At 43.8% G+C, this 12,955-nt stretch overlaps 1 long non-coding RNA gene across 2 annotated transcripts in view; it reads right to left on the reverse strand.

The window, feature by feature from the left end:
* The window catches only part of LOC143434679 (uncharacterized), a 51,426-nt gene that overhangs the window by 22,899 nt on the left and 15,572 nt on the right, over positions 1 to 12,955 (reverse strand). The window contains exons 2-3 of one of the 2 annotated variants that reach the window (XR_013104378.1): positions 6,307 to 6,419; positions 954 to 1,576 (exon numbers count right to left, since the gene is read on the reverse strand). This is a non-coding gene — a long non-coding RNA (uncharacterized LOC143434679). The remainder of the gene's footprint in view (positions 1 to 953; positions 1,577 to 6,306; positions 6,420 to 12,955) is intronic. The other variant, XR_013104379.1, reaches the window with a different exon arrangement.

Genomic DNA, 12,955 nt, shown 5'->3' on the forward strand with positions numbered 1-12,955 from the left:
CTTCGTCCCCGTTGGTGACACTGCTTTGGAGGTTTCTGGAGCTGTTTCTGAAGCTTTATTGAAGGTTTATTCTGAGGAATGGAGGAGGTCACTGGAAGTAGGCCCTCTGTGGTATTGTGTGTGGCTACTTCCTGTTGAATTCGGCTTCCTGGCTGCCATTGTGTGAAAAGCTCTGCTGTATTGTGTTTTTCCTCCGGATAGACTGAATCTAGGCGCCAAAATAGATTCCTCTACTTTTAAGTGGTCTGTGGCAGGTAATTTGGCCACAGTGACATGAAGGTGACAAATATGAACATTTAAGAATACAGTGTAATGGTGTCTCGTGTGGCTCTAGAAATTCATTAAAACAGTCTCAATATCATAGCTCTTTCTGAATTTGTAAACTAAAGCTCACGAGTCTTTTTCATATGAAATGCTGTTGGGTTGAGCAGCTGCTGTACTGTCCCAACTGATTTAAAAAAAAAAAACAAACCAAAGCTAAACAAATAAATAATTATAATAAAATTCATTAATTTTAGCCCAATATACTAGCTAGAAGATTTAGGACTTTGCTTAAATTTATTACAGTGTATTAGTTTATCACAGACGACCTGCATCCATTCAATTAAAGTATCTGTGACACACTGGCCTGAATAACAGACATAACAGAATAATATGTAAGTTACACATCAAAATCTTTATGCCCACCATAGAATGTCTTTTCAGAAGAATCAAGGAATTCAAAGCATCAGGAATCAACTGTACCTTCCAACAATTTCCCTTGAAGCACTGATTTGTCAAGTATGACTTTAAGGAATAAAGGTCTAGGCCTCTGCTAACCAGTTTCCAGTTCCGCTGTTTAGATCTGATCAGATTCACATTTTCTTAGCGCTGTAAGCAAGTTCTCCCTTCTCTTAACTTTCAGAGACCAGCTCTTCAGTCTCTTAAATGGCCGCGGATTTACGTGTTCTCACCTCATTGATGTTGGCGACTTGAACTCCCACATATTCGTTCATTTATAGCTTCTGCAGAGAGAACAGCCAGCCATTTATCTGAGGGTACGCAGCAGCAAATGTGAATCTCTTGGGAGTGAGGAGGACTGATCTTTCCCAGAATTCCCTCAGTGATGGAGAGCAAGTCCGACTGTTTGTCCCAGCCTCCATCTCTGTTTCCTTCTCTCCCAGGAGCAGGGCTGAATTTACAGTTGAAGCATCTCAGCTGCAGAAGACAGGCAGAGTAAAGGGCTCTTCCGCGTTCTGGGGTCGCTGGGGGTTTACAGAACATCTGGTTCAGGCTACTCAGATGGGGCTGAGATCCTCCCAAAGGGAGTAGCTGAATTTTGAGTTTGTAGATGAGACCAGAGGAGAGAAATGTTGGTGGAAGTGATCAACTGCCTCAGTCTGGCTTTTTCTTGTTATTTTGAGACAATGCCCGCTGTAGGCTGAAGTGCACAGTGTAGCCGAGACGAACTTCTGATCCACCAGCCTTTACCCCCAGGGTTCTAGAATTACGGGTCTGAGCCTGTTTTATGCTGTGCTGAGGATCAAGCCCAGGACTTCCTTCATGCTTCATGAGTTCCTTTTCTGAAAAGCTTTTCCTGCAAGAGATGAACGGAAAGAAAGCAAGATGCTTACGTTGTGTGTGCGCGCAGAACGAGCAGAGAGCAGATGGCTAAGGCTGAATAGTAAAGCGAATATCCGTGTAACTCCTGAAGGATTTTGTCTCTTTGGTTTAACTTTCTTTTTGAAAAGCCAGTTCTTTGAGACCATCTTACAGTGTGTTTTGTTCATATTCACCGTGCCCCAGCTCTTCCTGCATCCATTCCCTCTTCTCTACCCAGCCAACTTCTTCACCCCCCACCAAGTCCAATTTGTGTTGCCCAAATGTTCTTGGATATGTGGTCCTCCAGTGGAGTGTGGTCAACTTATCAGGGGCAACATTCTTAGAAATTGGCTCTCCTTTCCCAGCCATCAACTGCCGATAGCTTCTTAGCTAGACGGAAAGAGGAATTTTAAGTCTGAATTTTTTGTGTGTGTGTTTCGAGACAGGGTTTCTCTGTGTAGCCCTGGCTGTCCTGGAACTCACTCTGTAGACCAGGCTAGCCTCGAACTCAGAAATCCGCTTGCCTCTGCCTCCCAAGTGCTGGGATTAAAGGCATGCGCCACCACCGCCCCACAAATCTGAAACTTTTACAGTTGTTTTGGATTCCTAACAAAGCCCAGCAGAAAGCACTGAGGTTTTCTCTACACCAGTGAATCTCAACCTTCCTAATGCCACGACCCTTTAATACAGCTCCTCATGTTGCAGTGACCCCCCACCATGATTATTTTTATTGCTGATTCATAACTGTAATTTTGCTACTGTTATAAACCATAATGTAAATATCTGATATAGATCCACCCCCCCCATGAAGGGGTTGGTTGACTGCCCCCTAAAGGGTCACTACCTACAGGTTGAGATCCACTGGTCTATATATACCCTCTCTACTGCAACCTTACAACTTATCACTTCATCAGTGTCTTAGGGTCTTATTGCTGTGAACAGACACCATGACCAAGGCAATGCTCATAAGGACAATATTTAATTGAGGCTGGCTTACAGGTTCAGAGGGTCAGTCCATTATCATCAAGGAGAGAACATGGCAACATTCAGGTAGGCACGGTTCAGGAGGAGCTGAGAGTCCTATCTCTTGTTCTGAAGGCTGCTAGTGGAAGACTGGCTTCCAGGCAGCTAGGATGAGGGGTTTTTTGTTTGTTTGTTTTTTAACATATGAGTACACTGTAGTTGTCTTCAGGCAAGCCAGAAGAGGGCATCGGATCTAATTGCAGATGGTTGTGAGCCACCATATGGTTGTTGGGAATTGAACTCAGGACCTCTGGAAGAGCAGTCAGCAGTATTAACCACTGAGCCATCTCTCCAGCCCCTAGGATGAGGGTCTTAAAGCCCACACCCACAGTGACACACCTACTCTAACAGGGCCACACATTCTAATAGTGCCACTCCCTGGGCTGAGCATATAAAAACCATCAAAATCAGCATTACACCAGAGAGGCACACTGACACATTGACACACTGACATTGTCATCTGAGGATCATAACTTACATGAGTGTCCACTCTCAGTGTTCTATGTAAGTACAGTGACATGTGTGTTATATTAGCCAGTGTTCTCTAAAGGAGCAGAGCTGGATATGCATAGGATATGGATAGACATACAAAATGGAGTTTATTAGACTGGCTTACAGGATTGTCAGTCTGGGTCATCCGATAATGGTTGTCTTGTGACAGAAGGGTACAGAATGAGGAGGCTGCTCAGTCCATGCGGCTGGATGTCTGAGCAATCTGAAGCTGGTGCTGGAGTCCTGGAGGATCCCTGGAAGGCTGCTGCTGCTCTTCCATCTCCGCTGGAATCCTGAAGATGTTGGATTTTACATAGCAGCAGCACAGCAGACAAAGATGCCCTGGAGAGTGACGGCAAACAAGCAAACTGCAAAGTTCCTTTCCTCTGCGTCCTTCTAGGTGAGCTGCCATCAGAAGGTGTGGCCGGGATTTAGGATGGATCTTTCTGTTCCAAAGAATCTGATCTTGAAAATTCTCCCGTGGGAGTGCCTAGCTGCGTGGGTTTTAGATGACACCAGGTATAGCCAAGTGGACAACCAAGGTTAACTGTCACATGTGTCTTTGCCATAATGTGGTGAGATCTGTTAAAAATGGTTCAGATTCCCAAACTGATCTACCACAGGGAGAATTCACTGACCCCAGGACAATAAATCTGGAGTCAGGGGCTGTGATGGTTTGTATACATGCTGCCCGGGGAGTGGCACTATTAGAAGGTGTGGCCCTGTTGGAGTAGGTGTGTCACTGTGTGTGTGGACTTTAAGACCCTCATCCTAGCTGTGTGGAAGCCAGTCTTCTCCTAACAGCCTTCAGATGAAGATGTAGAACTCTCAGTTCTGCCTGCACCATGCCTGCCTGGATGCTGCCATGTTCCTACCTTGATGATAATGGACTGAACCTCTGAACCTGTAAGCCAGACCCAGTTAAATATTGTTCTTAGAATTGCCTTGGTCAATGGTGTCTGTTCACAGCAATAAAATCCTAACTAAGACAGGGGCCCAGGCAAAAGATTCTATCCAGCTAATGTCTGTCTCTCCAGCCTGAAAGGTAAATGACCACAAGTATACTGCATGGTTCCACCTTGTCCTAAGTCCTGGCAAGTCCAGGAATAAAGGCTGCTTTGACTATGACAAGGCTACTGCTATTCTCTCATGGCAACATTAAAGTCATTGCAGGTTTCAGCCAGGCTCTTTGTGTCTTTGGGAAAGATAACCTACAAGGGGAAAACGGGACAGGGAAGCCAGATCATCTGGCTCCAGTGACATCCAGCCCTTCCCACGCCTCAGTTAGCTCACCCATCCAACAGTCCTCAGAACAAAGGCTGTCGATTGCTTTTCCCAACATGTCTTTAACCAATCTCCCCCCACCCCCACCCCCCCAGCACCTGTCTGAACAGCTGTTAAGGCTACTGAGAGTTTGGTCCGTGGCATTTGGCATGGCTGCTGTCCCCTCTTTCTGGAGCACTTCTTGCTTTATTCTACCCATTCTCTGTTGTAGTTATTGAATAGCGCAATTCAACAGTCTGGAACTTTCTAAAGAATGGTGTTTTTTTTTTTTTTTTATTTATCTTGTGGTTCTAGAGAATGGCCCTGGAGCATGGCACCACAGCCATGCTGTGCGTGGGAGACACTTGCATTATAACATGGCAAAGAACGCTTCATGACAAGCCAGCCACCCAGTTTTTAGGGTCCCACTTGTTGTTATAGACCAGCAATACCACTGAAAGACACCCCCCTCTCTCCTCCATCTCATACTGACTACCTTTCAAGAACCCCACTTTCAAATACCATTGATACATGGATTTAGGGTTACATTTTCAGATTATGGGAACATCTGGATGACACAGTGAGACCATGGTACTTGGATTCCAGAACAAGTTTATAATGTTTTCGTTCCATGTCTTCATGCTCTTCATGTCTCCTCATCTTCTAAACAGTATCACAACTCAGAGATTAATGATGGCATGCCTCCAATCACACGCAAAACTTGGTTCATCTGTTGGTCCTGCAACATTAAATGTTATACCTACCTGTATTCCTAGCTCGAATTCTCACATGACCCATGTTTACCTCTTTACCCAGACAGGTCAGCAGCATCTCAGCCTTAATAATGTCCTGAATTCTCAGTTTACCTTTAGCTAAATGACTCCTTAGTCAGCTTTCCCATTTCAGTAAATGTCAACTCTCTTCCTCTAGTTGCTCAGGTAATATCCTTGAGGCCACCTTTGGCTTCCACCTGCCCCTCTTTGTTACCCTGTCCAGCCCATCAGCCAATTTGCATCTTCAGAGTATGACCAGATACTGACCACCTCTGTATCCTCTGATGTAATTAAATGCAAGAGACACCATCACCTCCTCTTGCCTATAGCACTGCAATGGCTGTTTAACTTGTCCTTGGGTGTCCATCTGCTGTCCTGTAGTCTGTAGACTTGATGAGTCCTATAGTCTCATCAAGAAGAGAACAGTTAAAATTTTTATTGGAGAACAATAACTGCATAAATTGCATTTATTTATGGGGTTGATACAATTTCATGATAGATGCATATTCATATATATGTGTATATATAGATGCATTGTAAAAATTATTTAATCAAGATAATTAACATATTCATCACTAGAGGATGCTTTTAAAATGTTGGATCCCTATGGTCACAATTCTCTAGTGTGTCTTCCTCATCCAACTCAGAATAAAAACCTGTGTTCTTATAGAGTCTTCCATGCCCCGCCCCCCCTCTCTCTCCTAGCTGTATCTGTTCTCAGGCTCTACTTGGCCTCATGGTCCTCCATTGTTCTTCCTCAGGTGCCCACAGTGTGCCCACACTTCAGCATGTTTGTGCGAACCATTTCCTGTACCTGACTTTGCCCTGGCTTGCATGCTGATTTTCTCTAGCTCTCTGCTCAAATGCCACTTCATTAGTGATGTCCAAATACAGCAGTGTTACCCAGGCAAGGAGAACATGACTATGATCCCAGCACTTGAGAGGCAGAGTCAGAAAGACTGTGAGTTTGAGACCAGTTGGGGCTACTTAGTGAACTCCAGGCCAGTCTGAGCTACACAGTGAGACCCGGACTCAACAAACAAACAAGTAAACATAAATAAATATAAATAGACATAAAACTACCAGCATTCTGTACCCTTCACCTATTTTCTTTTTCTCCATACAACTTAATCACATTTGATATACTATAGGCTATTAAAAAAAATTGTATTACCTGGCAACCTGGGATAGAGTGACATTTCATAAAGATGGAGTCTCTGATTGCCTCACACTGTATCTCCAGAGCCTAAATCTGTGTATGACACACAGGAAACTCTCAGTAAATCCCTGTTGAAAGACAAATACATTATTAGTGGAACCAATAACCTTGAGCATATAGGAGGCACTTAGTACGGTCTTTCTGAATGAATGACTGAAAAGCAGTTAAAACAATAGTTGACACATCATAGAAGAAGCATTGAGTGAATGACTAAATCACATTCAGAAATGATGGGCACGTTGGATGCCCCAATAGACACTTAGGTGAAATGTTCAGGACAGTAGCAGTATGTAGGAAGATATCAACACATCCTCACGTTTAGTATTCACATGTCAGAACTCCACTCCTTCAACTCACAGAGCACAACGCTCCTAATCGACACTGGCTGTAGGAGGCAGAAACAAGTGGGAAAATAGAAGAGCTGGGTAGGGAATCTTCCTGAGAATCCCTAGGTCCAGAAAGGCCCAGGTCAGGCAGCAGAAAGGGGCAGACCATGAATCTGTAACATTAACGGTTCCTTTCTTATCTGTCCACTCCCAAGTTCCCATGATGACTCTGAATGTGAACATTTGAATATTTTTTTCTCATTAAACTTGTTGTAATGAGTCTCAAAATTCTGCAGCAGATTTTTGGTAAACTTGCTGTCAGTAAATGGACTGATTTTAAAAGCTAGTAACTTAAAACTGCAAGGCATTGTGTGTGTGTGTGCACACAAGCACACATGCATGCATGGGCCCACACACTCAAGGTCCATAAAGCATTCTCCATCCCTTCTGGAGTTTTTACAACACACTGCTATCATGAACCACCGTATTTGACTGATGGTTCAGGATCATTCTTCCTCCACTCATCAGCCTAGGGTGGCAGGTCCTAGAGGAAAGATTTGTTTAGGTTCTGGACTTTGATAGACGAAAGATGACCTGGACAGCTCTGATAGATTTCTTGTCTGTAGCTTTCATAGCACCCATGGAAATTGTGTGTCTAATATCATGAACATCAGAATGACCCAGAGGGTAGCCACAGAAGCTCATGGTATATCTGAGCTATCCTGGAACTATATCAACGTTTGTTCTAGATTTCCAAAATACAGGGCCAGTTTCCAGCTTCTTACCAAAATGATGATGCATTTCCCCTTTCAGCTCAGCCAACTTGTAAGCTATGGGACCAATGTGGCCATCCAGCAGAGGGTCCCATCAGCACAGATTTGGCCTAGATTGTTCCATAGAGTCACTTGAGCACTGAAGCCAGATGCTTCCATTGGTAGATCATCTCTGCTGTCACCAGCAATGTTGTCACAATGAACATCGTGGACAGAAACATTCTTTTGTTCTATTGATAAATTGTGTTCTTTAGCAATTCTCTGTACATATGTAATTCATCCTCATTATTCCCCGCCCCCCTCACTCCTATTCTTTCCCACCATCCCCCTCTCTGCCCAGTCTGTCTGTCCTTAGACTCTTTTCACATTCATGACATTTTGGATTGTTTTGTGTCCCATAGTATAAACAGGTGATGGTGGGTTTGCAACTATCCATAGGAACCAAGTAGGCTTACCAGTGGGTACATGACCGGATGCTACCTCCCTCTATCTTCAAATCTGTTAGTTGCCAACAGTTCAGCACTAAGTGGTAGTGCCATGATGGCTTGAGATATCAGCTTGCCAGAGTTTTGAATCACCTGAGCAGGGACCCTCAGTTGAGGAATTGTCTTAGTTGCCTTAACTGATGTGAGCAGACCTACGCCAGATTCGAGCAGCACCTTCTGGCAGTGGACCAGATCAGGACAGGGAAGAAGGAAGATTATTATTATTATTAATTATTATTGCCTATCTGACCTTCCTTCTTGTCACCAAGCTAACTTGCTCTGCTGCTGCCGATCCCCTTCACTGATATTAGTTAGAACCAGCATTTCCAAACTTCCATCGCTGACTGAGGTGGCTCTCTAGAAACCTTCCAGGTCTCCAGCATCACACTGGGATGGCTGAGGTGCCCAGTCTCAAGGACTGAGCAACTATTAGTTTCTCAGTCTTATAGACCCTATGAGCCCCTTTGCCATCCATATCTGACTGTTAAGCAGACCCAACTTGTATGGACCCGATGCCAGTAGGCACAGCTGCTGATTATGACGGCCATGGCTAGAGATGACAGACACACTTGTGATGCGGAAGCCTATGCTGTCCTTCAAGAAAGTCTACTAAAAATTTCACAACACATATTAACAGCTTGTACTTCATCTGCAACATTGACTGGATTAGAGATAACCCCATGTTGGGCTTAAGAACAGTAGTCTGCCAAAGCCCATGGAGACAGTAAAATACCACCATTTTTATAGACATTCTGGGGGAGGGCATTTGGAGATTAATAATACCACATGCTGTTCCAAAGTACAATGATTCCTGTCACCAAGCTGTTCCCTCCTGGGCTCCTGTGAAGAAACACAGGACTGTGAGGCCTCTTACAAGGTACATTCTTCTTCCTTGGCCTCAGGCATAGTGGAGCATTTCAACAATTAACCAGTTAATTTTAAAATAAGGTATCAAGGCATGGTACCTTGATTTTGATTTCATGCCTTTGATTTCAGCACTCAGAAGGCAGAGGCAGGTGCATTTCTGTGAGTTTGGGATAGCCTGGTTTATACAGTGAATTCCAGGCCAGCCAGGGTGTGTGTGTGTGTGTGTGTGTGTGTGTGTGTGTGTGTGTGTGTGTGCAGATCAGAAGACAATTTGAGGGAATCAGTTTCCTCTTCCCATCATGTAGGTCCTAGGGATCTAATATAGGTCATGAAGCCTGGCTGACAGAATCTCTACCAGTTGAAAGATTTTGCTGGCCTCATTTAACCTTTATGCCCTCAAAATGCCTAACTAGAATGACTGACTTTGTATTAAAACAACAAACAAACAAACAAACAAAAAACAAACTAGGGATTCACCATCGATCTACCTATCTTTGTTTTTTACTCTTGAGTATAAACTTTTTTCCTCCAAAGTCCTTATGGATACAAGTTTGAACTCAAAAAAATCGAGGTTTGCATGGAAGGGAAGAAATGTTAAGGGAGGGAATTTTTATGGCCAAGTCACTGGGGGGGAAAGAACAGTGGAGGCATTTGTACAGATATGTGGGCCTCAATGTGATCCAGTCAAGCAGAGGAGTGGGATCAAATGTAAATTTCTTCCAGATGAAAACCAGGCCGCATCCATCTTGACTGCGGTCATTGTGTGGGGCCAGGAAAATCAACTCTCACAACTGTATGGCTGGGCAAGTGTTTGATGCTAATTCAGTTGGGCAGCCGGGACCCAAGGGAAAGCTTCATGTAAACGTTCTTCTAAACTCCCCTTTTCTCTTCAGTCTTTGAAGAGGCTCAATTTCCACGTTTCCAAGGCCATGCCAATATTAGAGCAATCCAAATGAAGCATCTTAGAGTACAGTCCTTCGAGGCCTGGAATTGGAATCAGTCCACTAAGTGCACAGGCTTAGCAGCCGTCTGTCCTCTTCCTCCTTGGATGGTAAGTTATTCACTGGTAAGTTGGTAGCTCTAAAAACACTTACTCATGCCCAAAAGGCTCTGGCACCCTTGCACCTTGACTTTGCAGCCATCAGGATGAGTTTCAAAGCATCTGCTATCTTCTTGTAAGAAAGGAGAGGTATTTCCCACAGAGTAGCAGGGATACAAATACAGGTGGGAACTGAGCATCAAGACAGTGCTCCCAGGGAAAACTGAATAACTAATGAGTTAGGGGGATTCTTTCTAACGTAGAGTTGTAGAGTCAATTACTCAATGTGTAATCTTCAAGACCAAAGAAATTCAAAACAAAAATCAAGAACTGTTAAGGTCACTTGTGACCTGTAAAGTGCATTTGGCATCTCAGAGTCTGTGCTTACTTGGAAACTCAGTTTACCAAGGCAACCCAGCCCTCCCAGTAACAACTTCCTCAGTGTTCCAGCTGAGCACTCCTCCCTGGTCCCTAGGGCATCTCTGCTTGATAATAAGACTTTGTTACCTTGGAAGTGCCCCACCCATCCTTGGTTAACTCTAACTTTAAGAAATCCTTGCTGCTTGTTGGTTTGGACCCCCGAAATCAATGCCTAAAAGGACTTCTGGAGACCAAAATCCAGTAACACATTTCTGGATTCCCTGAACAGCAACAGGGATCTTCTAGCTCAGGTGACCTGAAACTCACTCTACAGCACAAATAGCCTGGAACCTATGATCTCACTGCATCCAATTTTTTTTTTTCCAGAAGCCATGAAGGAAAACAAAGGGTTGAGTCAGTAAAAGTCTCCCCTACAGGAGGCTGATCTCACATTTCCAAGAACCTCAGCCACTGGAATTCTCTTCCATGTATGGAGCTCCTGTTTGTATCAGTAAGTGAGTTAGCATCTCCAGGCTCAGTTTTATTTGAAATAATAAGGAGGTGGGAACATTTGTAGTTTGGCACAGTGGTTAGGAAAGAGTCTGTGCTTTAGGGTAAGATTTAAAAAAAAAAATGGGTTGAGATCTGGGCTCCGCTGCTTCCCTGTAGATGATGCTAGGTGAGGTACCCTGAGATTGAAAGACAGTAATTAGCCTGCCTGAGTAAGTGCGTGTGAGAATTATGGGAGAATATACAAAGGGATTCAGCATCTTAAATTCTCACCTAGAGACTGAATTGCCTCCCAGAGCTAACTGTAGACCGCACACATCTTTGCTCCAAGCTGAGGTATCAGGGACACGAAGCAAAAACCTCCTTAATGATTTTATTTATATTCTCTCATTCTCCTTTCCCTGACCCCTATATTGGACTGGGGATAGAACTACAAATTACACTCCAATTCAACAAAGACCATAAATACTCCAGATCCCGAGTTAGAAAAAAAAAATGTCTAATGGTTAAAGAAAATTTAAAGGGCCAATGAAAACATTCATCTCCCCACCCCTCCATTTTTTGTTCTAGAAGTCTGCCCCTGATTTGTAAAACAGTAGTTACCGAACAGGTCTAATTAGCCTAGTGCTTCCTATATGCTGGGGTCTTTTCTAAGCAGCTGCTTAATTGTCTCTTTAGTCTTTAGCAACAATCTGTGTCTGCTCTGAAGCTCTCTCTGGGGAGAAAGAAAGAGGAGAGAGCGAGGGAGAGGGAGATGGAGACGGGGACAGAGACAAAGGCACAGAGACAGGATAATGTGTCACAAAAGTCCCACTCTGGTAGATCTACCTACTCTGGAATGAATCTTCTGGAAGAGCAATTCTTGGATCAAGAAACACTCAAGAAATAAGATGCCACCAAGGATCTAATTGGTAGTCTGCCATAGTAGCCCTTAGTGGGGAGTTCACTAAGAGAGGGTGGCTTAGAACGGAAGGGATTTGCTTCTAAGAAAGTGAAGGCACATCTACATAGCTGCCTGGAGTCTCTATGGCCCCTGCTGCCATTGTTGTAGTATGATTGACAGTCTCTACTAGCTATTAGTCCTTCAAACCACCCGCAAATTAAGAGGATGAAACTATATCTTGATAATGGCAGATAGTATTTGTTTTAAAACTCTGAATTAAACACATTTAAGTCTTTCATTTAAAGCAAAGGCAGACCCTCGTTGGTTTTGCTTGCTTTGTTTTGCCAGGTCAGATGATTATATCCCTTCGGCTGCTTTGTGGAAATTCTAAAGAAGGCCAAGATGAAGCCCTATTGAAATCAGAAGCATTGCTTAAACTCAAAAGTGTATATGGAACCTGCCAAGGAGACAAGCCTACAGGACAGAGACTAAAATGTTTCCACTTAGAACCTCAATTCAGTTCCAAGGCCAGAGTTCCCTAAGTTTCTATTCATGCTTGGGGTTCCTTTAGGCCTGAGGTAGCACTTGTATAATGCTGAACATGTGGTAGAGGAGGCCCAGCCACCTTATGGTAGCTGAGAAGCAAAAGGGGAGAAAGGGAAGGGTCTTAATACCCTTTCAAGGAAAGATACTTCTTCCCTCTTAAATGTTCTAGAACTCCCAATAGCACCAGTGAGGCTAAACCATTCATTCTTGAGGGTCGTCTATGAACCCAACTACAGCATACCTTGTGCCACTGAGATCTCTTTCCCTGACCGTTAAGTCTGTAGACAAGTTAGAGATCTCTTGTTCCTCACTTGTCTTGTTTTGGGTATATCATGGCTGTCTTTACCCTTTCTCTCAAGAAGAGCCATGCCTGGGTATATGATCTCCTGCCTACACTTGTATGCAGCCTCCTCTGAGATGGATGACTTTTAACAAGTGAAGACCACGTGACAATGGATTGTTTGTGAATAGAACCTTTCAGATTTCGGAAATCTAGATGAGGTGACTGACAGCATTTAAAAGACCCGTATGAACATTAAAGGACTTTAAGAGACAATGTACAAATCAATGTTCATCTGACTAGAGTGCACACAGGATGCCACACAATGCCGAGGACTCTGATCCATACTAACTACTGACTCAGGCCTTATGAGAATAGGTTTATTTAGTGGGGGACCAGCATATTAAGTTGTGGAGTGTCCAATTCCCTGCCCTGTTTTCTCCTTTATTGTTGCAGTGTAGCCACAGAAATCAAGGAGTCATTTATTCTTGCAAGAGTAACCCATTAGTAGTGTTAACTGAGTTAGGCAGATACA

This window comes from Arvicanthis niloticus, chromosome 16, assembly GCF_011762505.2.
Source record: "Arvicanthis niloticus isolate mArvNil1 chromosome 16, mArvNil1.pat.X, whole genome shotgun sequence".
In the NCBI taxonomy this organism is placed as follows: domain Eukaryota; kingdom Metazoa; phylum Chordata; class Mammalia; order Rodentia; family Muridae; genus Arvicanthis; species Arvicanthis niloticus.